Source organism: Coregonus clupeaformis, chromosome 20, assembly GCF_020615455.1.
Source record: "Coregonus clupeaformis isolate EN_2021a chromosome 20, ASM2061545v1, whole genome shotgun sequence".
NCBI lineage: Eukaryota > Metazoa > Chordata > Actinopteri > Salmoniformes > Salmonidae > Coregonus > Coregonus clupeaformis.
Window position 1 is genome coordinate 11,120,835 of NC_059211.1, and position 26,604 is coordinate 11,147,438.

Below are 26,604 nucleotides of genomic sequence, written 5' to 3' on the forward strand. Positions count from 1 at the left end.
ACCCCTAAAATTTTTGAAATATTTGAGTATATTTTTTCATGTGACAACACTGAAGAAATGACACTTTGCTACAATGTAAAGTAGTGAGTGTACAGCTTGTATAGCAGTGTAAATTTGCTGTCCCCTCAAAATAACTTAACACAGCCATGAATGTCTAAACCACTGGCAACAAAAGTAAGTACACCCATAAGTGATAATGTCCTAATTGGGCCCAATTAGCCATTTTCCCTCCCCGGTGTCATGTGACTCGTTAGTGTTACAAGGTATCAGGTGTGAATGGGGAGCAGGTGTGTTAAATTTGGTGTCATCGCTCTCACACTCCCTCATACTGGTCACTGGAAGTTCAACATGGCACCTCATGGCAAAGAACTCTCTGTGGATCTAAAAAAAAAGAATTGTTGCTCTACATAAAGATGGCCTGGGCTATAAGAAGATTGCCAAGACCCTGAAACTGAGCTGCAGCACGGTGGTCAAGACCATACAGCGGTTTAACAGGACAGGTTCCACTCAGAACAGGCCTCGCCATGGTCGACCAAAGAAGTTGAGTTCACATGCTCAGCGTCATATCCAGAGGTTGTCTTTGGGGAATAGACGTATGAGTGCTGCCAGCATTGCTGCAGAGGTTGAAGGGGTGGGGGTCAGCCTGTCAGTACTCAGACCATACGCCGCACACTGCATCAAATTGGTCTGCATGGCACAAGAAAGCCCGCAAACAGTTTGCTGAAGACAAGCAGACTAAGGACATGGATTACTGGAACCATTTCCTGTGGTCTGATGAGACCAAGATAAACTTATTTGGTTCAAATGGTGTCAAGCGTGTGTGGCGGTAACCAGGTGAGGAGTACAAAGACAAGTGTGTCTTGCCTACAGTCAAGCATTGTGGTGGAGAGTCATGGTCTGGGGCTGCATGAGTGCTGCCGGCACTGGGGAGCTACAGTTCATTGAGGGAACCATGAATGCCAACATGTACTGTGACATACTGAAGCAGAGCATGATCCCCTCCCTTCGGTGACTGGGCCGCAGGGCAGTATTCCAACATGATAACGACCCCAAACACACCTCCAAGACGACCACTGCCTTGGTAGCACATAAGCTGTTTTCCACACTTTTGGAATATTTCCTGATACTAAAGTTCAATAAAAAAATTGTGTTACTGAGCCAGCAATGAGGGGCACTGCATACTTAAGCAAAGACGGGTCCAAATTGTCAGACCCTAATGACTTCTTGGTGTCAATAGCTAAAAAGGCAGCAATAACTTTTGTTACTGTGAGTTGCCAAAAAGAAAAACCTCACGTGAGGTTGACTGATCATCCATTGAGGCAACTGGAGGCTGTATGTGGGAAGAACAATCAACTGACTGGCCAAGACCAGTATGACCACCATTTCTTTCAAATAGGACACCAGCTGAGATAAAATGCTGATTAAAAGCATCACAAACTGAACTTTTTCAGTAATGATGCAGGAGTCTAAAACTACTTGCTTAGGCAGGGAAGTAGAGGAATTACCCCGCTTCAGTGAATTAACGGTTTTCCAGAATTTAGAGGGATCACTAACAGAGTCTGTCATAGCGCTAAGGAAGTAGTTTGATTTGGCCTGTTTAACCAAGACAGTGCACCTATTTCTCATTTGCCTAAATAGCTGGCAATCAGCTAACTAGCCAGTTTGTCTAGACTTGGCCCAGGCTTGATTTCTTATCATGAGGTCTGAGAGTACAGGAGAGTACCATGGGTTAGTTCGGTTTTTGACTCTGAGTCGCTTGAAAGGGGCATGTTTATCAGCCAGAGGTAAAAATGGATGAGAACAATTTCAGTGCCAAAACAGGGTCTTGTATGCAGCTAGTAGAAAAAAGCTCTGAATAATATAGATCATGAAGGAACACCTGGGGTGAGTTTTCTTTTAAATTTCTCTTCACAATTATATGAGGGTCCGAGTTTTTCAATTTGATATCTCTAATGCAAGCAATAGGGCAGTGATCGCTGATATAATTTGCAAAAACACCACTAGCCAAATACTTATGGGGACGGTTAGTCAGGATAAGCTCAATCAATGAGGAGTTTGCTAGGTTTTATACATTAATCTGAGTGGGTTTCAGCAAAACTGATACAGGGGCAGGCAGACACTTTCATTATCATGAGCATAATGTACTTTACTGTTTGACCAAATCATCGTTTTAGCCTCCTAAAAAAATAGGACTTTTGAGTGAGTTGACCATATAGAATGGCCAGCACGCACCGATACGACCAATTCAAAATGTAACTTGCACAGCCAAGTCAAAGGGTCATAAAATGTGAGTAAATGGTAGGTCTGGAGCCGTGGATGGGTCTTCTGTTTTGACTCTCTTCTAACAATGATGCCAATCGGTGAATAATTACTGTATGAGATTGTTTTTTTTACGAGTGACCTACAGTATAATAGGCTAGGTGGCAGGTCTCAAAGAGCTGCAGTTTAAGCTGTGTGTAATTTATTCTGTTTATCCACTGCCTGACAATCCACTCCCATCCCCTCCAGAATAAGAATGGTGCCGGAGGGGATGGCTGCCGTTTTACGGGCTCGTAACCAATTGTGCTTGCCCAGTGACACGAGCCTACCAGATTAGCTAAATGACTTCTATGCGCGCTTCGAGGAAAGCAACACTGAAGCATGCATGAGAGCACCAGCTGTTCCGGATGACTGTGTGATCACGTTCTCCGTAGCCGATGTGAGTAAGACCTTTAAACAGGTCAGACTGATTACCAGGAGTTGTACTCAGAGCATGTGCTGACCAGCTGGCAAGTGTCTTCACTAACATTTTCAACCTGTCCCTGACCGAGTCTGTAATATCTACATGTTTCAAGCAGACCACCATAGTCCCTGTGCCCAAGAACGCCAAGGTAACCTGCCTAAATGACTACTGGCCCATAGCACTCACGTATGTAGCCATGAAGTGCTTTGAAAGGCTGGTCATGGCTCACATCAACACCATCATCCCAGAAACCTTACATCAACAGGCTATAGGGAGGAGGTCAGAGACCTGACAATGTGGTTCTAGGACAACAACCTCTCCCTCAACGTGATCAAGACAAAGGAGATGATCGTGGACTGCAGGAAAAGGAGGGCCGAGCACGCCCCCGTTCATATCGACGGGGCTGTATTGGAGCAGGTCGAGAGCATCAAGGCGCTACAGAGAGTAGTGCATATGGACCAGTGCATCACTGGGGCCCAGCTTCCTACCATCCAGGATTACATACTATAAATCCTGTGTGTTATGCCCTCTGCCACATTCCCCTTCCAACCTACTCGCCAATTCTTGTTATGACTCTTGCTACATTTCCACTCACCAACAATGTTTTCAAAGACGCATGAACTGAGCCTCCCATACAATTGTTCAATTGTAAACGATTGGGCTGTGAATGGAAAGCATATGGATTTAGTTGCTAATGTCTTGTTGCATACCCCTTTTCCTCCTCCATTTCAATAGTACTGTAGGTCTATGTAATCATATCCAGGCTGCCGGGTTTGCATATGTAAAAGGTCTCTTGAAGATAAGAAAATTCTGTATCTAAGCGTGTATGTGTCTGAATCATATATTTGTGTGTGTGAGTGTCCATACTAGGTGGATTGTGACAAATAGGCTCATTTGCAAAAGATAAGGCCTCAATTAATGGATTTAAGTTCCATTGGAACAGCAGATACCACAGCAGGCTGAGGGGAGGGCCAGCTGCTGGGCAGTCCTCACTGCCTTTCAACGACTCTGGCTTAACTCAGCCTCTGTGGGAAGAGAGATGAGTTTGGGCCCAATCCCAATACATCATTCAGGCCACACTCACACATCCCTTTATAATCATAGAGCAGACTCTGTCACTGGGGAATTCAGGAGAGGACGGACATGCCACATATGGAATTAGAATAATGGTATTACTCCCGTCAACATCTCTGGGAAGAAAGGATGATAAAATTATGGCAAGAAAGCAAGACTGCGAGAGCAATCTACTCTGCTGACATGCATTTGCTTGTTAAATAAAGGTTATTCTCATTTGCCAATGGGCACAATTGTGGCTAAAGGAATGACTCAACCTCATAAGAATCCCTAAGGGAGTGCTGCAAGGTATCCGTTTGCTCGTGCCACAGCTCTAGAAATGTGGCATTTTCAAGACTTTCAATAAAGTACTTTCTGTTTTGTTCACAATATTTTGATAGCCAATTGACCACAGCCATAACCATGTCATAATATTTAATAACAGCTGATATAACCTGTCATAATATGGTCATAACACTGTCATGACACATATATTTAGACCTGTTGCGATATATATTGCATTATTTTATGGCTGGTTATGACACCTACATAAGAGTGTCAAAACCCACAAAATCGACCACACAAGGCAAAACATTCCATTACATCGTAGCCTACTTGTCAACAGTATGTTTGTTATATAACATTTTCTGATTATGATGGTCATAATGCTTCTTGAAAGTGGCATAAAGTGTATTTTCTTAGGCCAAGTAAAGTGACACGAGGTTCATAATGCTTCTTGACAGTGTCATAAAGTGTATTTTCTGATTAAAAAAACATGACTGTAAAGAATTAATTACCACAACAACAAAGGACTTAAGAAACAAACTTTCAAACAAAGGACCTTCTTGGCAAACTTTCAAATGAAAGGAAACTTCTTTTATGCTGCTGCTACTCTCTGTTTATTATCTACAGTGAGGGAAAAAAAGTATTTGGTCCCCTGCTGATTTTGTATGTTTGCCCACTGACAAAAAAATGATCAGTCTATAATTTTAATGGTAGGTTTATTTAAACAGTGAGAGACAGAATAACAACAAAAAAATCCAGAAAAACACATGTCAAAAATGTTATAAATTGATTTGCATTTTAAATGAGGGACATAAGTATTTGACCCCCTCTCAATCAGAAAGATTTCTGGCTCCCAGGTGTCTTTTATGTAGGTAACGAGCTGAGATTAGGAGCACACTCTTAAAGGGAGTGTTCCTAATATCAGCTTGTTACTGTATAAAAGACACCTGTCCACAGAAGCAATCAATCAATCAGATTCCAAACTCTCCACCATGGCCAAGACCAAAGAGCTCTCCAAGGATGTCAGGGACAAGATTGTAGACCTACACAAGGCTGGAATGGGCTACAAGACCATCGCCAAGCAGCTTGGTGAGAAGGTGACAACAGTTATTCGCAAATGGATGAAACATAAAATAACTGTCAATCTCCCTCGGCCTGGGGCTCCATGCAAGATCTCACCTCGTGGAGTTGCAATGATCAGGAAAATGGTGAGAAATCAGCCCAGAACTACACAGGAGGATCTTGTCAATGATCTCAAGGCAGCTGGGACCATAGTCACCAAGAAAACAATTGGTAACACACTACACCGTGAAGGACTGAAATCCTGCAGCATCTGCATGGTCCCCCTGCTCAAGAAAGCTCATATACAGGGCCGTCTGAAGTTTGCCAATGAACATCTGAATGATTCAGAGGAGAACTGGGTGAAAGTGTTGTGGTCAGATGAGACCAAAATCAAGCTCTTTGGCATCAACTCAACTCGCCGTGTTTGGAGGAGGAGGAATGCTGCCTATGGCCCCAAGAACACCATCCCCACCGTCAAACATGGAGGTGGAAACATTGTGCTTTGGGGGTGTTTTTCTGCTAAGGGGACAGGACAACTTCACCGCATCAAAGGGACGATGGACGGGGCCATGTACCGTCAAATCTTGGGTGAGAACCTCCTTACCTCAGCCAGGGCATTGAAAATGGGTTGTGGATGGGTATTCCAGCATGACAATGACCCAAAACACACGGCCAAGGCAACAAAGGAGATGATCAAGAAGAAGCACATTAAGGTCCTGGAGTGGCCTAGCCAGTCTCCAGACCTTAATCCCATAGAAAATATGTGGAGGGAGCTGAAGGTTCGAGTTGCCAAATGTCAGCCTCGAAACCTTAATGACTTGGAGAAGATCTGCAAAGAGGAGTGGGACAAAGTCCCTCCTGAGATGTGTGCAAACCTGGTGGCCAACTACAAGAAACGTCTGACCTCTGTGTTTGCCAACAAGGGTTTTGCCACCAAGTACTAAGTAATGTTTTGCAGAGGGGTCAAATACTTATTTCCCTAATTAAAATGCAAATCAATTTATAACATTTTTGACATGCGTTTTTCTGGATTTTTTTGTTGTTATTCTGTCTCTCACTGTTCAAATAAACCTACCATTAAAATTATAGACTGATCATGTCTTTGTCAATGGGCAAACGTACAAAATCAGCAGGGGATCAAATAATTTTTTCCCTCACGTATATGCTGTATTCTATACTATCTATTGCATCTTAGCCTATGCCACTCTGATAATGACATTGCTCAGCCATATATTTATATATTCTCATTCCATTCCTTTACTTAGATTTGTGTGTATTAGGTTTTTGTTGTGGAACTGTTAGATTTTACTTGCTAGATATTGCTGCACTGTCGGAACTAAGAAGCACAAGCATTTCCCTACACTCACAATAACATCTGCTAACCATGTGTATGTGACCAATACATTTGATTTGATTTTGAAAGGACAGTTCACATGTATGTGGAAATCAGCAGGGGATCAAATACTTTTTTCCCTCACTGTATGCATAGTCACTTTAACTCTACCTACATGTACATATTACCTCAATTACCTCGACTAACCTGTGCCCCCGCACATTGACTCTGTACCGGTACCCCCTGTATATGGCCTCACTACTGTTATTTTACTGCTCTGCTCTTTAATTCTTGTTTTATTTTTTAGTTATCTATGTTTTACTTAACACTTATTTTTATTAAAACTGCATTGTTGGTTAAGGGCTTGTAAGTTCTACACCTGTTTTATTCGGCGCATGTGACACATACAATTTGATTTGGAAGGGAAAAAAACGTTTGACACTCTTATGTAGATGTCATAACCAGCCATAAAATAACGCAATATATGTCACAACAGGTGTAAATATATGGGTTGTGACAGTGTTATGACCATATTATGACAGGTTATGACAAGTTATGTCAGCTGTTATTATATTATGACATGGTTATGACTGGGTGTCAAGTAAAATGTTACCAAGGAGCCAATATGATCATCATGGTAATCATAATTACCTACAGGAAGAATATGTTTCCTTTTCTAGAAGTGTATATCACTATTACTATTACTGTATTTCAGTTTGGAATTATCCCATACTCATGAACTGTGACTTTCCCCACTGTTTTGCTTTTATCTGTTAACTATAATACAGATGAAGTGAATGACACTGACATTTCAAGGGTAAGCAGTATAATTAAATAAATGCCCTAATAATCTCATTCCCCTTTAAAAAATAATTACAGCTTTTAGGTAAGAGCATAGTTGACCTCCGGGCTAATTGCAGATTAGGGCCACTAATTAAAATAAGCAAGCCAAAGTAATGAAAACAAAATTAAGCTCCGGCATGTTTGGAGTTTTAATGTTTTGTGTGGCATTTGCATAACATTATCTAATGTGTAAAAGGCTGGCACTTCAGATTTCATAGGTGTTTGTCTGGACAAAAACAGCTGAATCCACAATAACCAAATCTGACTAAAAACTAAAATGCATAACATGTTTTTTAGACCTGTGTTGAGGGGAGATTTTAAATCAAATAAAATGATTGTACCAAAAGTATAATCACATAATTTTTGGGGGAATAGTAGGTAAATCAAGAGCGGTATCTCAATAAAGGCCGTATTAATTAATGTATGAATTGCCAACTCTGCATGAGTTAATGCAAGTACATGCCCTCCAATAATTTACCAAGCAGACCTCAATTCTGTCAACCATTGAGAAGGTCATCATTATATCAGATTGCCTGAAAAGCCCCACTTGGCTAAATTATATTTCTGCAATGATTGGACGTGATGAAAAGTGATCTCTGACCCACTTTTCAAATTTACATATTCATATTCGCTGCTGGTGTGGGTGTGATTGGCTGAAATCTCTGAGCACAGATTGATTCAAAGCCATAAAGATCACGTCTAACTTTGACGTACAGAGCGATGAATAGGCAGGAAAGAACCATGGAAATGCCTCTGCCCGAGATGATAAAAAAGCAATTGAGACATTAATTAATGAATTGCCCTCATTGTTGCAGCAAGAATTAAGGGATTTTATCTGAAGTTGAAACTGAAGGCTATAAACAGGTAAAATACCCACATTGCTCATTTTTTACTGTTTCACGTATTGTGATGAGATTTACTTGAATAACACTCTGTAAAACTGCATATTGATACACTTCTTCTAGCTGTCAGTACATTGCTGCTCCTTGAATCTTACATTCAAAGTGTATTCATATTGATTCCCAAAAGGTGTGCATACACCAATAACCTAATATTGCCTACTTGTTTTCCTTTGACAGTTGCTTAAAACTTTGTACTACATTTCAAAAGTACACATACACACAGACTGAGTGACATACAGTGGGGAGAAAAAGTATTTGATACACTGCCAATTTTGCAGGTTTTCCTACTTACAAAGCATGTAGAGGTCTGTAATTTTTATCATAGGTACACTTCAACTGTGAGAGACGGAATCTAAAACAAAAATCCAGAAAATCACATTGTGTGATTTTTAAGTAATTAATTTGCATTTTATTGCATGACATAAGTATTTGATACATCAGAAAAGCAGAACTTAATATTTGGTACATAAACCTTTGTTTGCAATTACAGAGATCATACGTTTCCTGTAGGTCTTGACCAGGTTTGCACACACTGCAGCAGGGATTTTGGCCCACTCCTCCATACAGACCTTCTTCAGATCCTTCAGGTTTCTGGGCTGTCGCTGGGCAATACGGACTTTCAGCTCCCTCCAAAGATTTTCTATTGGGTTCAGGTCTGGAGACTGGCTAGGCCACTCCAGGACCTTGACATGCTTCTTACGGAGCCACTCCTTAGTTGCCCTGGCTGTGTGTTTCGGGTCGTTGTCATGCTGGAAGACCCAGCCACGACCCATCTTCAATGCTCTTACTGAGGGAAGGAGGTTGTTGGCCAAGATCTCGCGATACATGGCCCCATCCATCCTCCCCTCAATACGGTGCAGTCGTCCTGTCCCCTTTGCAGAAAAGCATCCCCAAAGAATGATGTTTCCACTTCCATGCTTCACGGTTGGGATGGTGTTATTGGGGATGTACTCATCCTTCTTCTTCCTCCAAACACGGCGAGTGGAGTTTAGACCAAAAAGCTATATTTTTGTCTCATCAGACCACATTACCTTCTCCCATTCCTCCTCTGGATCATCCAGATGGTCATTGGCAAACTTCAGACGGGCCTGGACATGCGCTGGCTTGAGCAGGGGGACCTTGCGTGCGCTGCAGGATTTTAATCGATGACGGCGTAGTGTGTTACTAATGGTTTTCTTTGAGACTGTGGTCCCAGCTCTCTTCAGGTCATTGACCAGGTCCTGCCGTGTAGTTCTGGGCTGATCCCTCACGTTCCTCATGATCATTGATGCCCCACGAGGTGAGATCTTGCATGGAGCCCCAGACCGAGGGTGATTGACCGTCATCTTGAACTTCTTCCATTTTCTAATAATTGCGCCAACAGTTGTTTCCTTCTCACCAAGCTGCTTGCCTATTGTCCTGTAGCCCATCCCAGCCTTGTGCAGGTCTACAATTTTATCCCTGATGTCCTTACACAGCTCTCTGGTCTTGGCCATTGTGGAGAGGCTGGAGTCTATTTGATTGAGTGCGTGGACAGGTGTTTTTTATACAGGTAACGAGTTCAAACAGATGCAGTTAATACAGGTAATGAGTGGAGAACAGGAGGGCTTCTTAAAGAAAAACTAACAGGTCTGTGAGAGCCTGAATTCTTATTGGTTGGTAGGTGATCAAATACTTGTCATGCAATCAAATGCAAATTAATTACTTAAAAATCATACAATGTGATTTTCTGGATTTTTGTTTTAGATTCCGTCTCTCACAGTTAAAGTGTACCTATGATAAAACGTACAGACCTCTACATGCTTTATAAGTAGGAAAACCTGCAAAATCGGCAGTGTATCAAATACTTGTTCTCCCCACTGTACATGATTCCATATGTGTTATTTCATAGTTTTGATGTCTTCACTATTATTCCACAATGTAAGATTAAAGAAAAACCCTTGAATGAGTAGGTGTATCCAAACATTACCTCATCGGTCTCATTCTGAACATCTCATAATCCTTGAACCTCCAAGAACCCTAACCTTATTGATGAATCAGCAATACACAAATTGGCTTAATTATTTATTTACTAACTAACTAAATAATAACACAGAATACATAAACACACACACACGGTATAGTTTATTGATTACTAACGTAATACAATGAAAACAGGTCCCTAGTGGACTAACAGTAATATAATAATAATAATATGCCATTTAGCAGACACTTTTATCCAAAGCGACTTACAGTCATGTGTGCATATGGGTGGTCCCGGGGATCGAACCCACTACCTTGGCGTTACAAGCGCCATGCTCTACCAATTGAGCTACAGAGGACCACACAGCAGCATGGGTTTGGTTAGGGGAAGGAGGGGTCAATAGAAAGAGAGTGAAAGTGAGAGACACAGAGATTCAACTTTTCGTTGTTACATTTGGAAACCACCGCTCATACGGATAAGAAATGCAATGCATATTTACACGTAGCTGTCCTTGATCGTCGTCTCTATGTTGAACCACTTTCTCAAAAAGGGTTTGAGTGTGCTATCCCACTTCGGTGAGACTCGGCTTGTCTTCGAATGGACTGTTCATTAGAATAGGTACTTCAGATGTACCAACGGTTGTCTGAGATGGGATTGTGCTTCCCAACTCGTATCTTTAGTGAAAGTTTAGACTACACTGCTCAAATAAATAAAGGGAACACTTAAACAACACATCCTAGATCTGAATGAATGAAATAATCTTATTAAATACTTTTTTCTTTACATAGTTGAATGTGCTGACAACAAAATCACAAAAAAATTATCAATGGAAATCAAATTTATCAACCCATGGAGGTCTGGATTTGGAGTCACCCTCAAAATTAAAGTGGAAAACCACACTACAGGCTGATCCAACTTTGATGTAATGTCCTTAAAACAAGTCAAAATGAGGCTCAGTAGTGTGTGTGGCCTCCACATGCCTGTATGACCTCCCTACAACGCCTGGGCATGCTCCTGATGAGGTGGCGGATGGTCTCCTGAGGGATCTCCTCCCAGACCTGGACTAAAGCATCCGCCAACTCCTGGACAGTCTGTGGTGCAACGTGGCGTTGGTGGATGGAATGAGACATGATGTCCCAGATGTGCTCAATTGGATTCAGGTCTGGGGAACGGGCGGTCCATAGCATCAATGCCTTCCTCTTGCAGGAACTGCTGACACACTCCAGCCACATGAGGTCTAGCATTGTCTTGCATTAGGAGGAACCCAGGGCCAACCGCACCAGCATATGGTCTCACAAGGGGTCTGAGGATCTCATCTCGGTACCTAATGGCAGTCAGGCTACCTCTGGCGAGCACATGGAGGGCTGTGCGGCCCCCCAAAGAAATGCCACCCCACACCATGACTGACCCACCACCAAACCGGTCATGCTGGAGGATGTTGCAGGCAGCAGAACGTTCTCCACGGTGTTCATGTGCTCAGTGTGAACCTGTTTTCATCTGTGAAGAGCACAGGGCGCCAGTGGCGAATTTGCCAATCTTGGTGTTCTCTGGCAAATGCCAAACGTCCTGCACGGTGTTGGGCTGTAAGCACAACCCCCACCTGTGGACGTCGGGCCCTCATACCACCCTCATGGAGTCTGTTTCTGACCGTTTGAGCAGACACATGCACATTTGTGGCCTGCTGGAGGTCATTTTGCAGGGCTCTGGCAGTGCTCCTCCTGCTCCTCCTTGCACAAAGGCGGAGGTAGCGGTCCTGCTGCTGGGTTGTTGCCCTCCTACGGCCTCCTCCACGTCTCCTGATGTACTGGCCTGTCTCCTGGTAGCGCCTCCATGCTCTGGACACTATGCTGACAGACACAGCAAACCTTCTTCCACAGCTCGCATTGATGTGCCATCCTGGATGAGCTGCACTACCTGAGCCACTTGTGTGGGTTGTAGACTCTGTCTCATGCTACCACTAGAGTGAAAGCACCGCCAGCATTCAAAAGTGACCAAAACATCAGCCAGGAAGCATAGGAACTGAGAAGTGGTCTGTGGTCACCACCTGCAGAACCAGTCCTTTATTGGGGGTGTCTTGCTAATTGCCTATAATTTCCATCTGTTGTCTATTCCATTTGCACAACAGCATGTGAAATGTATTGTCAATCAGTGTTGCTTCCTAAGTGGACAGTTTGATTTCACAGAAGTGTGATTGACTTGGAGTTACATTGTGTTGTTTAAGTGTTCCCTTTATTTTTTTGAGCAGTGTACTTTACATGCCAGCTGCAGACTGGTAATGCTATGGTATAGTAAGTTTTTTCTTCTTGTGTAGAGATTGAGAGTTTCAAAGTCTCTCACCGTTTGAAACATGTGGACTAATGTCTCACGTTTCCTGGTCTTAGAGTGTCAACCATTTGTAACTTTCAACTCCCGCTGCATGTCGGCTGGTCTTTCTGGTCTAACCATTTTAAGCCATGTAGCCACAGCTCCACGGTTTCTGGTCTCTGATTCAAAGTTCTAACCACTCTAAACGTGCAGTTGCCACTCTTACGTTTTCTGGTCTGAATGTTGATTTGTTTTTCAAGGCGTTTTATGCCCTCTGGGTAAAAGGGGCGTTCCATCGTGATGACACGGTCTCTGATGTCACTCGGGGCATGGCTAGTCACTGTGCATAGTTTATATGAAAAACTATTATCTCATTAGAAGACTAAAATAACATTCCTATCTTCACCAAAATAATGGCTTTCTGTCAGCCATTTGCCAAGCTGATCTGGCACCTTTGAATTCTCACCAAGGAGAGAGTCATGACAATACTGTACGCTTTCTTGAATTTGTTCTGGATTTGGGGACTGTGAAAAGACCCCTGGTGGCATGTCTGGTGGGGTAAGTGTGTGTGTCAGAGCTGTGTGTAAGTTGACTATGCAAACAATTTGGGATTTTCAACACATTAATGTTTCTTATAAAAATAAGTAGTGATTCTTAGCTAAGAGAGACTGGAAATAATAGTATTTATATCAGCCCTCTGATTACAATGAAGAGCAAGACGTGCTGCTCTGTTCTGGGCCAGCTGCAGCTTAACTAGGTATTTCCTTGCAGCACTCGACCACACGACTGGACAATAATCAAGATAAGACAAAACTAGAGCCTGCAGGACTTGCTTTTTGGAGTGTGGTGTCAAAAAAGCAGAGCATATCTTTATTACGGACAGACTACTCCCCATCTTTACAACCATTGAATCTATATGTTTTGACCATGACAGTTTACAATCTAAGGTAACGCCAAGTAATTTAGTCTACTCAACTTGTTCAACAGCCACACCATTCATTACCAGATTCAGCTGTAGTCTAGAACTTAGGGAATGATTTGTACCAAATACAATGCTCTTAGTTTTAGAGATGTTCAGGACCAGTTTATTACTGGCCACCCATTCCAAAGCAGACTGCAACTCTTTGTTAAGGGTTTCAGTGACTTCATTAGCTGTGGTTGCTGATGCGTATATGGTTGAATCATTAGCATACATGGACACACATGCTTTGTTTAATGCCAGTGGCATGTCATGTTCAAGTTTTTGATGGAATGTGATGAGGAATCCATGTTGAGGAATGTGATTGATTTTCTTAAATCGCTTGTAAATATTGTATGTTTTTATTGGGTTGTTTTTGTAAATGTTGTAAATTATGTATGATTTGTGTACATGCAGGGCTCCCTTGAAAATAGGCCTGGGTCTCAATGGGATTTCCCTGCTAAAATAAAGGTTAAATAAAGTAGTGATGTGCCTACCGTGGATCCCATTGTGATACATCGAAACAAGTATTTGAAGGAGAACCTGGATTAAAGTTTTTGCTCAATGCTATGCTGTGAACCATTCAATGATCCGATGTAGGTCTCGTTGAGTGATTGTCTTGATCTGGAGCATTCAAGAATGTCAGGGTGTGAGAGATATCTAAAGGTGAATGTAGACTTCCACCCATGTACTAGATACAGTATGCCGGCTACTCCTGCCATGTTTGCCTGACTCAGAGTGCAAGTTTATGAGCTTGAGTGAGCTCATTGTACCTCCTCTCACACTTTTCCTTCATGTGGAGACTTAACTTATGTTGCTTTGCTGAGAGAAGCTGTGCACTGTATGCTTTCTAGATTGCCAGCCATTTGTTAACATCCTCTCTGGTATCTCACAGCTGCTGATTCTGTTCATATACAAACCTGGCCAAGGGAAAGACAGCAACTCAATTTTATTCCCCTCTTATAGTAGTTGACTGTCAACTGTAATACTTTAAAATTAATTATGAGCATGCACATTAGTACTGCTATGAGCAATTAGACCCACAATATTGATAGACTTCCAAGCCCTAATTAAAATGTGAGGTGTTAATGCGGATACTTAAAATGCTTTTTATTTTGTTCATACACTCTCCCTTGCTAAGGCTCATGGCAGTCTCTTGTTTGGGCTGTCTCACCAAAAAGACACACAGAATACACAGAACATCATCTTCCAACAATGTGAACAGCGATATTCAGGAAAATGACAGTGTTTTTATTTGTGGTCAGGAGCGCACACCTTGCATCCTAATGACCTGATATTATAACATCAAATAATGACATGGAAATTAAGAAGTCCCCAGTCAGATCAGGCCCGGGAGGGGAGGTTGGGGGGAGGTTGCATGTGTGTGTGTGTGTGTGTGTGTGTGTGTGTGTGTGTGTGTGTGTGTATCAGCTCCAGATGTCATAACTCTGATGCACTGGCAGGGGCGGAATTAATGGTGTGCACCGCAGGTCAATCAAATTGTGGCGTAGGAGGGAAACAAGGTACAACATACTATGGGGAGTCTCACTCTTACAACTTCTGTTGAAGGATCTACAATCACGCCTGACAATGCCAATGAAATCCGCACCTCGCTGGAAGCCCCGCCTTCCACAGGTGAAAAGCGGGAGGCTCGGATGAATTCCTTCAATTTAATACCGCTCTTAACCGAGCCCAGAAACGGGCGGTGCGTCAGTCTGGGTAGTGCGCTGCCTAGTGACTTTCCCCTGTCCCAGCCGTAAGCACACTGTGGGCTATACTGAGAGCAGTGACATCCAAGCGATAAAACCTCACAAAGCTGTGTGGTGAAGCCCAACTCGCCGCATCACAAATCCTGTATCTCCTACAATTAACCCTTTAAACAATGCCCAAGACGCTGCCACACCCCTGGTGAAGTGGGCGCATACACTGCTAGGTAGCCCTTGCCACTTGCTGCTATATGTTAGGGAGATAGCCACCACAATCCAGTGGGAGAGACGCTGCTAAGAGAGTGCCTTGCCGTGAGCTGGATTAGCAATACAGACGAAAATCTTGTTACATAACCGGATACTCCGGGTCCGTTCAATGTATGTGCGTAAAGCTCACACTGGACACAGGGCATGTAATCTTTGTTGTTTTTCAGAAGCAAAAAGAAGGAGGTGAAAAGGGAAAAGCTGAAAAGCTAAGGACCTATAGGGCATAGCCATGACTTTCGGGGCGAAAGGCCACATTTGGACGCAACGTCACCTTAGAATCACCCAGGACGAACTGAGTACAGGAAGGGTGTATGGATAACGCGTGGAGGTCCTCAACATGTTTAGCTGAGGCCAAAGCCATGAGCAGGGAGGTTTTGTAGGAGAGGATCTTCAGATCCACCGACACCAAAGGCTCATAATCCCCTAGTCTCGCACATTAACTGATTGGAGTGATTACAGCCTGAGCATGCACCGAGCCGAGACATACAAGACAACAAACGTGAGTATCTTTGGGGCATGTTCGCAAACCCGAAACCGGCTTGTTAGCCTTTGTCGTTTCGATCGGGTTAGCCATCTTACTTATTGCTATAGCCAGGCCAAGCAATTTGAAGAATAACTAATTGTTTGTGATTAGGAAACTTAAGAGAACCATACAAACTTCAGCACACAATGTCCAGGGGGTGAGCACGCTAGTTGGTGCAACGTAGGACAGTCTCATGTTCCAATTGTTTGTTTTAGTAGCGTGAATCATTCCAGTTCACGAGGTGAAGAGCGGAATAATTGAAGGAATGAAGCCGAGCCTGACGCTTATCACCTGTGGAAGGCGGGGCTTCCAGCGAGGCGTGGATTTCAATGGCCTTGTCAGGCGTGATTGTAGATCCTTCAAACGAAGTCGAAAGAGTGTTGTACCGAAGTTGACTGACTGAAAGGGAACCATTTTGAATGTGATTTTCATCAGGGTTATAGTTTGAAGTATCGCTGAAACATTCATATATAATAAATTAGCCCCATGCTGCACGCATCAGTTACAGTGATATACTATAACAACTGTAGAATCATGATGAACATACAGAGAATATTTAGAGACATCTTCCGGGGAGTAGATGCTAATTCCAACCCAAATAAAGTTGAACCAATACACTCAAGCTATTTGGATGTAAATCTCTCTTTAAATACACTACATTACCAAAAGTATGTGGATACCTGCTCGTCGAACATCTTATTCTAAAATCATGGGCATTAATATGGAGTTGGTCCTTTGCTGCTATTACAGCCTCCACTCTTCTGGGAAGATGTTGGGACATTGCTGCGGGGACATTCAGCCACAAGAGCATTAGTGAGGTCGGGCACTGATGTTGGGCGATAAGGCCTGACTCGCAGTCGGTGTTCCAATTCATCCCAAAGGTGTTCACAAAGTTGGAAGCACAGAATTGTCTAGAATGTCATTGTTTGCTATAGCGTTAAGATTTCCCTTCACTGGAACTAAGGGGCCTAGCCGAACCATGAAAAACAGCCCCAGACCATTATTCCTCCTCCACCAAACTTTACAGTTGGCACTATGCATTGGGGCATGTAGCATTCTCCTGGCATCCGCCAAACCCAGATTTGTCAGTCGGACTGCCAGATGGTGAAGCGTGATTCATCACTCCAGAGAGCGCTTTTCCACTGCTCCAGAGTCGTCCAATAGCGGTGAGCTTTACACCGCTCCAGCCGACGCTTGGCATTGTGCATGGTGATCTTAGGCTTGTGTGCAGCTCCTCTGCCATGGATACCCATTTCATGAAGCTCCCGACGAACAGTTATTGTGCTGACGTTCCTTCCAGAGGCAGTTTGGAACTTGGTAGTGAGTGTTGCACTTGGCGGTCCCGTTCTGTGAACTTGTGTGGCCTACCACTTTGCGGCTGAGCCGTTGTTGCTCCTAGATGTTTACACTTCACAATAAAAGCACTTACAGTTGACCAGGGCAGCTCTAGCAGGGCAGCAATTTGACAAACTGACTTGTTGGAAAGGTGGCATCCTATGATGGTGCCACATTGAAAGTAACTGAGCTCTTCAGTAAGGCCATTCTACTGCCAATGTATGTCTATGGAGATTGCATGGCTGTGTGCTCGATTTTATACACCTGTCAGCAACGTGTGTGGCTGAAATAGCCAAATCCACTAATTTGAAGGGGTGTCCACATACTTTAGTATATATAGTGTATCTTTCTTAAGCTCTCTCCCTGATTTATTATTTTTGAATCTTCACTAGATTATTATTTAATGGTGTTATTGAGCTAAGTTTCATTTGAATAGATGCCCTTCCCCATTCCAGTAAGGCTGAATACTGTATGACCCCGTTTACAGAAGCACTGTTTGGGGACCTCATAAGGGCCTTTGAATGGAATGTTATTGGCACCAGGACCATAGCCAGGGTTTGAGTTTTGTTGAGGTCCGAAAGGGCTCAACAAAACTGAAACCATTCTATTTATGCAATTCAAAAACTTTAAAATGCTATTTGGAGAACAGCAAAGACGAGCAAAAATGACCCCAGCCATTATCACTTTGGCTGCTGTAGGTTCATTCACCTCAGTCGATCTACAAACACATAGCCTATTAGCTATACAATTGTAATGGTATAACCCTGAAAGGGGGAAAATATGAGAAATTATTCACACTGACACATAGCATCAGCAACGAAATGAAAACCTGGCATTTCTATTGCATTTTAATGTTGGCCAAGGCCTATAGGGAAGATAGGACATGTGGAGATGTTAATATTGAAACATATCTTATTTTTCTAAGTTCCTAACTTGTTTGATGAGATTAGTACAGATTCTCTTAGGGGGCCCAGATCTCAAGTTTGGGAACCACTAACCTCCTCTGCTTGCTTCCTCTCTCTGTCTCCTCTACTTTATCCTGCATGCATTGATCCTGCCTCAGCCTCACAACTGAGTGCCACATCACTGTCTGTGATGTGTCGCTCAGTGGAGGACCAAATCTGCCGTAATTATAAACAAATAAATAAATGCACACATAAATAGATAAATAATGAATAAATGAATGCACACATAAATAGATCAACAGTTTTTTAAATAATTAATCCCACTTTCTTTCTTTCATTTTATTCATTTATATCATTTATGTATGTATTTCTTCGTTGAATAAGATAATGAGGGGGTGTCACGCAAAAGTATGTGGATGGTATATAACACACCATTGGTTGATCAATGTCACAGCTCGTTGCTCGATTGCATTTGCCTGGGCTGCGTTCAGAATGACAGAACGATGTTCAACAAAGGCCATGTTTCACATTAGAACTATGTATCAATGTGATGTCACCTTTTTTTTGTGGAAATTTCAGATAATATTGATTATATGCTGCACCATAAAAGCACATAAAAAATAACAAATGGAACATTGTCCTTGCATGACGTAGAAACAGGTGACGTAGCTTTGACTTTGGAAGACAAAGAGACGGGAGTACGTAGGCAAGAAGGAGTTGACCGGGATTGGCCATAAAATCATGGTAAACTAACGTTACTGAGTGAGTATCAAGTTATCTAGCTTGGCTACAACTGATAAAGTCGAGTTAGCTAGCTAGCTAGTTGTGTTTTACAGTCAGACTCAGTTTTATACTTAGCTAGCTAGATAATGAACTAAACTGCAATTATCATAAACCATTATTATCTAGCTAGCTACGGTAGCTAAATATCTTTCAGATGTAAAGGTAGCTGGACCATGGCATGTGTCAGAAGCAATGCATGTTAGCTTGATCACTTATTAAGAATAGAGTGGATACTTAATTAATAGGGTTGCCATTTAGCTAGCTAGCTACCTAGGCTAATTATTAACATCATCCATCTTTGAAGCAGATAGGTTGCACAATTTGGTCTCAACAATCACATGCATCTAAGCTAGCAGCTAGCTAACTACAGTCAAATAAGGAGGAGAATGTTATGATGGAATAAATCACCTATGTGAAGCTAGCCACAATACGGATTAGCCACAAAAGTTGAATTTGCCTTTTCGCCTTAGCAATTGTTAGTGAGATGAGACGTGGTGCCATAATATAAATAATTGCTTAGCTAGCTATAAATGCACATGTATGTCATGTTATTTGTCGTAGCCGTTAACACAAAATGGCATGCATACTTTTAATCAGCTATATTGTTTTCAGATTGTGAAGTAGGCAAACTGATAAATTAATCCTAAATACAGGTATTATTAATCTCTGAAGGTTTGTCATCTGATCTCTTGGAGCCTGGTGGAGATCTATATGCAACCATACTACAAGGCAGGACCTTTCTCTGCATCCAGGTTGAGGCTTGCTACCAGCAGGAACATGGAGCACTCCATCAGTAAATAATGATATTGTTTTCCTTTACATTGCATGATACAAGACAGGAGGCCCTGGGCCAGTGGTAGGTCAGGGGTGAGGGATACTAGACAGGAGGCCCTGGGCCAGTGGTAGGTCAGGGGTGAGGGATACTAGGCAGGAGGCCCTGGGCCAGTGGGAGGTCAGGGGTGAGGGATACTAGGCAGGAGGCCCTGGGCCAGTGGTAGGTCAGGGCTCTCTTTTTAGTACACTCACTACCTCTATCCATCTCTCTCCAGGTGCTACAGAGACATAATGGTCCTCCAGAGCCTTCTGATCAACTACCTGCGATCTCTACAGAGCATTTAAAAAATATATATTAGTTATTTAGCAGACGCTCTTATCCAGAGCGACTTACAGTTAGTGAGTGCATACATTTTTCATACAGAGCAGAGAAGTAAGCTACACACATAATTGTATACTTGATGCATGCACTATGTAAACCTCATTCACTATGACAGTCTGCCTGTGTGACAACTTAGCATATTATCAAGTGCCACTGGTTGGATTGGATTTGCTGTACTCACTCCAAAACTCATGCTCTCTCCTCCCTGTAAAAGTCTCCCAGACTTTTACCAAAACTAAAATGTGTCCATTTCTCTATCCCCAGGTGAGTCTGCTGGGCCATGGAACTCTAGAGCATCACATAAATAAACCTGCCACTCTGTTGTCATCTATCTGCAGACACTTCCCTGAGGAAGGATGCAACTATCAAGGTTTTCAAAGGCCACATTTTGGGGATGACCAAATGCAATAACGTTTTGTATAAACAACTCATTTAATTGTTTTGTTAGATTATAAAACAATAACTTTTTCATAGCATATCTGTCTTCATACTAACTTTGAATAACTTCTGTGATAACTTAAATACAAAGACAATGATTCAAAAGGTCTAAAATAAATGCAAGTGTTATGTCCAGGGTGAATACATTTGTATTCATGTATATCAGACATCACACAGGTGTTTCAAATAAAATGTATATCCCAGACAAGATTGAATGGGACAAGAAGACAAAATGAATATAAGTCAGTGACTGCGTCCGTAGCAGTTTGTATGAATTATAGAGGTTACATACAATCCATATTGGCAGAAGGGCTGTGAGACCGAGAGAGAGAGTGTTGCTGTACTCCCAGGTAAGACCCTTGCTCCTGGTACCACTGAAGGCCCCAGTATTCAGTCAGGCAGCTTGAAGAAGTGTCACCATACAGGCCCATGTCACAGCATGGAGTGGCCTGATGACAAATGCATTATGTACCTTTCATCACCAAAGTCATGTTAACATTTACTGCAGATGTTGAACAATTCAACCCTTTTGTTAGTGTCATTGATATGGAAATTCACATACAATATTCAGTTCATAAGCATTGACCTCTAGGGCAGGGGTAGGCAACCCTGGTCCTGGAGTGCCGCATGTTTTTGATTTAAGGGGCAATCAACTGGTCAATTAGCTCAGTTGGTCAAGGCTGCGTTCAGTACATTAAAAAATAAATAAACGGGAAAGGTTGGGTTGTGAGTTGAAAATGCACCGCTGCCCTTTAAATACGTCACTCGTTGCTTCAAGCCACACACTCACTGAATGGAGCAAATGTATCTCAAAGTCTGTTCAGGAACGTCTTGGGAAAATGTGTAGTTCAGTACAAACTAATTTATATAACAACGTAGAAAATGTTCAAGTGAACTGAACACGTCCCTGGTTTATGTAATTTGTGGTTCACCTTCAGAATAAAAGTATGTCATTGAAACTGATGCAAATAGTGGAATCATGCCGTATTTGTACTAGATAATGCTTAACACATTTGGAATGTTGTTATATAAATTCAACAAAAGACAAGAATTAGTTAATTTGACAAAAAGGACAAATCAGTTGAAATCGCATGACTTCATAATTGCATTGGGGGCATACTAATATTTCACTGTACAGCCTTACCTATGGATTGTGAAGCAATTAAATGGGGTATCAGCCTATTCAGTGACACCCACAGAACACAACTGTGAACAGTTTATACACATATTCACGCTGTAGCTCTTATTGCAGGACTTTGACTGTGGAAAATCACCTCCCCAGTCAGTCTATTGTGCGTATTGGACATTCATATTGCAATGTGCAGCCTTACCTATGGATCTTGGGCCTACGAAATGGGGTATCAGCCTACTCAGTGACACCCACAGAATACAACTATGAAGAGTTTACACAAATATTAGCGTCGTAGCTCTTATTGCAGGACTTCGACACCACTGTGAAATGAGCCACATTCGCTCACCTGTCAACCTACTATTTAACCTATGTGTATTGAACATTCATATTGCAATGTACAGTCTTACCTAGGGATCTTGGGTCCATGAAATGGGGTATCAGCCAGTGGTGTAGTGCTATTTTATTTAGCTGAGGGAGCGCCCAGATTTTTTTCTGTAATGTCATCATTTCTTAATCAAAGTTTGTACTGATAGGTGTAGCCTATTGAATATCATTTGTGAATAGGCCTATGTATAAAATGCATCCTCCAATTAAAACGTCTTCCTATGCCCACACATATTGTCAGAAAAAGTTTTTCTATTTTTAATACCCTCAAACACCTAGTTAGGCATACCTAATTAAAAATAGGCCATCACTGTCAATCGTGAATGATAATTATTCACTTTTTACCAGTGACTGCATGCCAATCATTTGATCTCAATCCGTTTCATGGGACTATGCGTTTAGATCTTCTTGAATTACTGAATTAGTTGAATTGAAGCAGATGGTGTTAACAAACTATTAGCCTTTCTTGTAGGCCTATTTTGTTTCAATCAAAGCTTATCTATCCTGCCTGGTTGCACGTGCTGTTATATTTTGTCCGCATGAGGAAATAAATGTGACTATTCAGCTTCAGATAAGAAGTTACTGACGGTTTTTTGGAGTAACATATTATAGGCCTACTACAGTGGGGGGAAAAAAGTATTTGGTCAGCCACCAATTGTGCAAGTTCTCCCACTTAAAAAGATGAGAGAGGCCTGTAATTTTCATCATAGGTACACGTCAACTATGACAGACAAAATGAGAAATTTTCCCCAGAAAATCACATTGTAGGATTTTTAATGAATTTATTTGCAAATTATGGTGGAAAATAAGTATTTGGTCAATAACAAAAGTTTCTCAATACTTTGTTATATACCCTTTGTTGGCAATGACACAGGTCAAACGTTTTCTGTAATTCTTCACAAGGTTTTCACACACTGTTGCTGGTATTTTGGCCCATTCCTCCATGCAGATCTCCTCTAGAGCAGTGATGTTTTGGGGGTGTCGCTGGGCAACACAGACTTTCAACTCCCTCCAAAGATTTTCTATGGGGTTGAGATCTGGAGATTGGCTAGGCCACTCCAGGACCTTGAAATGCTTCTTACGAAGCCACTCCTTCGTTGCCCGGGCGGTGTGTTTGGGATCATTGTCATGCTGAAAGACCCAGCCACGTTTCATCTTCAATGCCCTTGCTGATGGAAGGAGGTTTTCACTCCAAATCTCACAATACATGGCCCCATTTATTCTTTCCTATACACGGATCAGTCGTCCTGGTCCCTTTGCAGAAAAACAGCCCCAAAGCATGATGTTTCCACCCCCATGCTTCACAGTAGGTATGGTGTTTTTTGGATGCAACTCAGCATTCTTTGTCCTCCAAACACAACGAGTTGAGTTTTTACCAAAACATTCTATTTTGGTTTCATCTGACCATATGACATTCTCCCAATCCTCTTCTGGATCATCCAAATGCACTCTAGCAAACTTCAGACGGGCCTGGACATGTACTGGCTTAAGCAGGGGGACACGTCTGGCGCTGCAGGATTTGAGTTCCTGGCGGCGTAGTGTGTTACTGATGGTAGGCTTTGTTACATTGGTCCCAGCTCTCTGCAGGTCATTCACTAGGTCCCCCCGTGTGGTTCTGGGATTTTTGCTCACCGTTCTTGTGATCATTTTGACCCCACGGGGTGAGATCTTGCGTGGAGCCCCAGATCGAGGGAGATTATCAGTGGTCTTGTATGTCTTCCATTTCCTAATAATTGCTCCCACAGTTGATTTCTTCAAACTGATAACAAGTTCAAACAGGTGCCATTAATACAGGTAACGAGTGGAGGACAGAGGAGCCTCTTAAAGAAGAAGTTACAGGTCTGTGAGAGCCAGAAATCTTGCTTGTTTGTAGGTGACCAAATACTTATTTTCCACCATAATTTGCAAATAAATTCATAAAAAATCCTACAATGTGATTTTCTGGAGAAAAAAAATCTCAATTTGTCTGTCATAGTTGACGTGTACCTATGATGAAAATTACAGGCCTCTCTCATCTTTTTAAGTGGGAGAACTTGCACAATTGGTGGCTGACTAAATACTTTTTTCCCCCCACTGTATACAGGTACTGATGAGGGATACACAGGTGTGTGTAATAAACAAGACAAAACAAATGGAATTATGAGATGAGGAGTGGCAGTGGCTAGAAGGTCGGTGACGACGAACGCCGAAGCCTTTGAATCAATTTTCCCATTCACTGTTTTGGTGGTCCTCATAAAATGTATCATACCTTCAGAATTAGCAGAGAGCCCACTGGAAATGTGATGTACTTGCAGAATATATTGTTCCAAACAATATGTCTTAAAATGAACTAAATCAAAGATATTAATATTTGTAATGTTGAATAAATTCATGTCAAATATTGTATATCAGAATCAAGATATACTCCATATTTTAGAGCACACTATAAGTAGTATAATGACATCAAGATGTTGTTTGTATCATGTATGGTTCACAGATCATAGGGTCTTACAGGAGATATGTATAGGTCTAAAAAGTGCCTAAAATGTCATCATAATTTATTTTTTTATGGTTTGTGATACAAACATAAAAAGCATGTCAAACATCCTTCCTACCAATGAAGCTTCTATGTGAGAATTGCCGGAACAATCTGAGATACCAAAACTACACTGAACAAAAATATAAACGCAACATGTTTTTGTTCCCATGTTTTATGAGATGAAATAAATGATCACAGAAATGTTTCATATGCACATAAAGCTTATTTCTCTCAAATTTGGTGTACAAATGTGTTTACATCCTTGTTAGTGAGCATTTCTCCTTTGCCAAGATAACCCATCCACCTGACAGGTGTGGCATATCAAGAAGCTGATTAAACAGCATGATCATTACACAGGTGCACCTTGTGCTGGGGACAATAAAAGGCCACACTAAAATGTGCAGTTTTGTCACACAACACAAGGCCACAGATGTCTCAAGTTTTGAGGGAGTGTGCAATTGGCATGCTGACGGCAGGAATGTCCACCAGAGCTGTTGCCAGAGAATTAAATGTTCATGTCGTTTTAGAGAATTTGGCAGTACGTTCAACCAGCATCACAACTACAGACCATGTGTATGGCATTGTGTAGGCGAGCGGTTTGCTGATGACAACGTTGTGAGCAGAATGCCCCATGGTGGTGTTGGGGGTTTTTGGTATGGCCAGGCATAAGCTATGGACAACGAACACAATTGCATTTTATTGATGGCAATTTGAATGCACAGAGATACCTTGACGAAATCCTTAGGCCCATTGTCGTGCTATACATCCGCCGCCATCACCTTATGTTTCAGCGAGGTAATGCACGGCCCCATGTCGCAAGGATCTGTACACAATTCCTGGAAGCTGAAAATGTCCCAGTTCTTCCACGGCCTGCATTCTCACCAGACATGTCACCCATTGAGCATGTTTGGGATGCTCTGGATCGACGTATACGACAGCGTATTCCAGTTTGTGCCAATATCTAGCAACTTCGCACAGGATTTGAAGAGGAGTGGGACAACATTCCACAGGCCACAATCAACAGCCTGATCAACTCAATGCGAAGGAGATATGTCGCGCTGCATGAGGCAAATGGTGGTCACACCAGATCAAATCAAATTGTATTTGTCACATGCACCGAATAAGACAGGTGTAGGACCTTACCATGAAATGCTTACTTACAAGCCCTTAACCAACAATGCAGTTCAAGAAATAGTTAAGAAAATATTAACAAAATTAACTAAAGTAAAAATAAAAAGTAACAAAAATATGTATATAACAATAGCCAGGCTATATACAGGGGGTACCGGTACCGTGTCAATGTGCGGGTGTACAGGTTAGTCGTGGTAATTTGTACATGTAGTTAGGGGCGAAGTGACTATGCATAGATAAAAACAGCGAGTAGCAGCAGTGTAAAAACAAAAGGGGGGTCAATGTAAATAGTTTAGATGGCCATTTGATTAATTGTTAAGCAGTCTTATAGCTTGGGGGTAGAAGCAGTTATGGAGCCTTTTGGACCTAGACTTAGCGCTCCGGTACCACTTGCCATGCGGTAGCAGAGAGAACAGTCTATGACTTGGGTGACTGGAGTCTTTGACCATTTTTGACACCGCCTAGTATATAGGTCCTGGATGGCAGGAAGCTTGGCCCCAGGTGATGTATTGGGCCCTACGCACTACCCTCTGTAGTGACTTGCGGTCGGATGCCAAGCAGTTGCCATACCAGGCGGTGATGCAACCTGTCAGGATGTTCTCGATAGTGCAGCTGTAGAACTGTTTGAGGATCTGGGGACCCATGCCAAATCTTGTCAGTCTCCTGAGGGGGAAAAGGTGTTGTTGTGCCCTCTTCACAACTGTCTTGGTGTGTTTGGACTTGATAGTTTGTTGGTAATGTGGACACCAAGGAACTTGAAACTCTCGACCCGCTCCACTACAGCCCCATCGATGTTAATGGGGGCCTGTTCAGCTCTCCTTTTCCTGTAGTCCATCTCCTTTGTCTTGCTCACATTGAGGGAGAGGTTGTTATCCTTGCACCACACTGCCAGGGCTCTGACCTCCCTATAAGCTGTCTCATT

At 42.3% G+C, this 26,604-nt stretch overlaps 1 protein-coding gene and 1 long non-coding RNA gene across 4 annotated transcripts in view; both read left to right on the forward strand.

The window, feature by feature from the left end:
* Positions 1 to 26,604, forward strand: part of negr1 (neuronal growth regulator 1) — a 441,422-nt gene that overhangs the window by 312,628 nt on the left and 102,190 nt on the right. The gene's annotated exons all lie outside the window — the stretch shown is intronic.
* Positions 18,610 to 20,659, forward strand: LOC121572321. 2 transcript variants are annotated; one of them, XR_006001867.2, is made up of 3 exons: positions 18,610 to 18,902; positions 19,596 to 19,716; positions 20,344 to 20,659. It is a non-coding gene; the product is annotated as an uncharacterized LOC121572321 (long non-coding RNA). The 2 variants fall into 2 exon arrangements; XR_006001868.2 differs by having other exon boundaries at positions 18,612 to 18,884.